Here is a 4,300-nt window from a genome sequence, read left to right as displayed (position 1 = left end):
GTTCGTCACCATATCATTTAACTCGCCCGATCTGATATCAACACCGCGGCCGCGTCGCCACAAGCACACAAAGAGTATGTATAGTAATGAAATTCGTTTTTCTTTTTCCACCGTATATTTATTTATAAAGTAACTGCTTGTGTATACGTATTATTACATAGGAGTGTGTGTGTTTTTGAACTGACGTTTAAACCAAAATAATAAATCGTTGAACACTATCTTGTTCCCACTCGCTGTGACTTTGACATCATACCTAAATATTATTATTTTATCAAATCTGTTGTTCGATACGTACGGTGTATACCTCCGCGTGTTGTAATACTATATTGGTTTATTGACTACGGTTATTTATGCCATGGGTTAGATGCAATAATTAACAACCCCGAGTAAATCGAAACGTTATGGTGACTGACTGTGATAAATAAATAAGAGGGGAAAAGAACATTATTCATCTAAGCTAACGATGTGATAAATTCTGATAGACATCCTTAAGAATGTTTATCTATTGGATATATTTTTAATACATACTATTCTGAAAATTTAAACATACTACAGAAATTATTGCGAATTTAAAGGTTTAAAAAATTATTGATCTTCGGAAACTTGTACATGATTTGAGTTCCAATATTCGTAACTCAACTCATCCCAATCATATAATAGGTTTTGATTTTTTGTTCAAATCTCTGTTCGTTTTTTAAAAATAATTCAGTTGGTTCCTCGGGCGATCTTAAGATATGGACTGTCAAATGACAGCCAAATACCCGTAATTTTTGTTATCTATAATCATTACACGTCACCCGTTGTGGCCCACACGGAATTTTTGAAACTTCTCATAAAATGATTAAGCCCTTCAGGCATTTAAGAACCTATTTCTCTTCGTACGATATTTATTTATTTATTAATTAAATTTCTAGTGAACATTTTCTTACTAAAGACATAATATTTGTTAATGGTTTTTATTACATGTAAAAATTATCAATAAGAAACATGTTACATATATATATATATATTGTATAATGTATATAATTACTGAATTGTATGATTCGAACGTTTTTTGCTTTATTTGATTTTATTTCTTTTTTCTTAAAATTATACAACTCAATTTTTAAATTTAAAATCTCTAAATATTAATCATTGTTTTGTTTATTATACTATGTCAAAACTTCAATATCACAAAGGTATTTTAATATTTAAATTATCAATTATTTTCTTTCTGTTTGTCATGGTGAATAAACAAATATTTCCTACCAATTATCGTTGAACTACTACAGGTGCATACAATATTGGAGGTCAAAGTTTTTAAGTTATTTATTTATACCTACTTACAATTTAATTTGGGTGATTTTGAATGCATTAAAATAAAATTAACGTATAAAATATTTAACATTGCATTTATAATATTTTGAGGAAGTTATGCAAGAAGCTAAATTAAAAAAATAAAATAAAAATACTTGAAAATAGATGACTGTGAATAAATAATAATAGTGAACATAAATTATAAGTATATTATTATATAAAACGATGTGTAGAATTTATAGTGACATAACAAATAACAGTAGATAAAAAGAACCAAGATAGAGTAAGACTTAAAGGGTGAAAGTAAAAATAAAAACTTTACGTTTGTTTTATGTACCTCCTTGAATTAAATTTCATAGTTGCTTCCTATTATTTTTTCAAATTACTATGTAGTCTTAATAACCTACACTTATTGTATATTTATAGATTATAATAATCACATTTTAACTATGGATCTTTGCAAAATTAAAAATATAAAAATTATAATACTTAGTTCCTGTGATATTAACAAATATTTTATAAAAATTAATTCGATATCATAACAGGTATAAACTTTTTGATAATTAAGCGATAATATTTAGTAGGTATCTTATTATACATTTAAATAATGGTGCCATTAAAAATTAAAAAAAAAAAAAAATGTTTGAACCTGTTTAGATTAAGATAGATTACATCTAATACATGCTCTATGACATGGCTATATAATGAGTCTCGATATTCACTGAATAATGAAAATTAGTCAACACAATAGAAAATTTCATTACAATTTCTTCATTATAAATAATTATTTCAATATTAAAGGTGAAAAACGGTTATTGAATCACATATTTTTGAAAAATCATCACCAGCCAGTCACGAGCGCCATAACGAATTTCTATGTAGTCATTCAACATACTTTGTTCTTATTGAGCCTTATTCGATGTAGTTTTGAACACAAACACAAGTGAAAACAATATTTCCAGTATTCTTAACAGGTATTTGCATTCAAAGTACTTTATAACCACATAGTTTTATATTTCGTAGGAGCTACTAATTATGTGTGTACCTATACTCGTGTAACATATACTCACTAATGTATTTTCTTTGTTGTTGGACACGGGTGAAATAATCGAAGAGCTTAATATATGTTTCTCTATGACGGTAATGTTTTCGGCACAAAAACAGTGTATTATTCTATTGACAATATATTATTCACTTGTAAATTTGTAGCAACATGGACTACGGTCATGTAGTATCGTGAAGTGTTGAGTGAGGGTAATAATAATTTTGAAACAATTTTTATTATAAAATATTTAATAATGTCATTATCATAATTAATAGTCACTGTTTTCACCCAGGGGAACGAGGGGGGGGGGTGGCAGATGGGCCGTGGCCCCCTCCAGACATTCAAAGAACGATGGTGAATCTAGTATTTACGCGTGACGAAAACGCAGAATGCGTAAATGCTCTATTCGAGATCATTCCAATAATTATTAATAATTTATAAATAATAACTGTATAACGCATCCGCCATAATATTTACAATTCTGAAAACCAATTACCAAGTGCAACAACGGTGTTCTTCGGTCAGCGAGAATGGGGAAATCCGTTTGGTTTATTATTAGATTTGTTTTTTCGTTGCTGTTATTATGTTATTTCTATATATGTAACAGATAAGAAATAAATATGTGTACGAATTAGAAATGGGAGTAGCAATAACAACAATTAGTATTATATATTGTCTTTGTCTTTGTTCTATTATCTTTGGTTACTGGTTATGATTTTTCCATTTGTTTTAATTTTTTCGTACTTCCGTTGTCATATTGTATTATACCGGTGATTTGATCGTCGCTTACCGTTCTATTATTATTAATATTATATTATCTTTTTCATTATGGATCAAACATTTAAAACATTTAAAACTTTACACTCATGCTTTGGAAAGGAAGTACTAGTATTGTATTGTGATTTTTTTTATTGCCAAATCATTTATAGCAGTCTTGTGCGCAGTCAAAAAAATAATGAATAAGAGGTGGATGATGATGATTTAGGAACTTCTGTGATACATCATTAATGGTAATTTAATTTACATGTGAAATATAATAGATTTATACAAACTTCTATACAAATTTTTCTTGAACATTTTAAATTTTAAAATTATATTTATAGTATAATAATAGTAAATCAGATGTTCGAGGAAAATATATTATTATGGAACCCTAACAAATATCAATAGTTAATGAATCTTATACAAACACTACAAAAAAGTAATGTTGTAAGTAAATTTAATTCTGCATTCCTAAATTCTATTTATGCAATAAAATGTTATATCTAATATATTTATTTATATATATTTATAACCTATATTAATCTAACATTATTTATATTTTATTGGTACAACAATAGTTACACTTGACAATTCATCTGGAACACTAAAAACAAATTTTATCCAGACATTGGTCATTTCCTGAACATGGAATATATCAATGATTTCACTAAACATAAATTTAAAAATTTACCACTTAACCTCACCTTGGATCTACCACAGGTATAATATACGAGTATAATGTGTTGAATATGTTGATAATTTATTGTAATTTTTAATTGGTCCTTTCAAGACCTTTGCTCTGAATCCGTGCCTGTTTCACCCTCGATATTATAAAGTTATTAAATTATAACTAATCGAACATTTATTTTTATTGATTACGTAATGATATTGTAATTTTTATTTTCACCCTAGTGTTTAAACTGATTGTCCAACTCATTATATTATATTATGTTATAGTTACAATGTTATACTTCGACTTCTTTGCTTATTTTCCTAACGTATGATAGTAAGACATGCATACATGGTCGAATATTTAAAATTGTATTTATTTATGAATGTCGTTAAAGCAACTGTTTCGTATAATGTACAGCGTTGAGATTGATTTTTGCTGATAAATTATTCACGAAAAAAGAGAAATCCAACATAAGACGTGATTGTACTGCAGTTGTGTAGGCTCGAACGTTCAGAACGTACATC

General features: G+C 27.4%; 1 long non-coding RNA gene across 1 annotated transcript; it reads left to right on the top strand.

Annotated features, from left to right (window-relative positions):
- Positions 1 to 3,120: 3,120 nt before the first annotated feature.
- Positions 3,121 to 3,907, top strand: LOC112683107. The gene is made up of 3 exons (XR_003148575.1): positions 3,121 to 3,351; positions 3,445 to 3,550; positions 3,682 to 3,907. It is a non-coding gene; the product is annotated as an uncharacterized LOC112683107 (long non-coding RNA).
- Positions 3,908 to 4,300: the final 393 nt, after the last annotated feature.

This window comes from Sipha flava, unplaced genomic scaffold (assembly GCF_003268045.1).
Source record: "Sipha flava isolate LNK unplaced genomic scaffold, YSA_version1 219_pilon_pilon, whole genome shotgun sequence".
Taxonomy (NCBI): Eukaryota; Metazoa; Arthropoda; class Insecta; order Hemiptera; family Aphididae; genus Sipha; species Sipha flava.
This window is presented reverse-complemented; position numbering and strand designations above follow the sequence as displayed.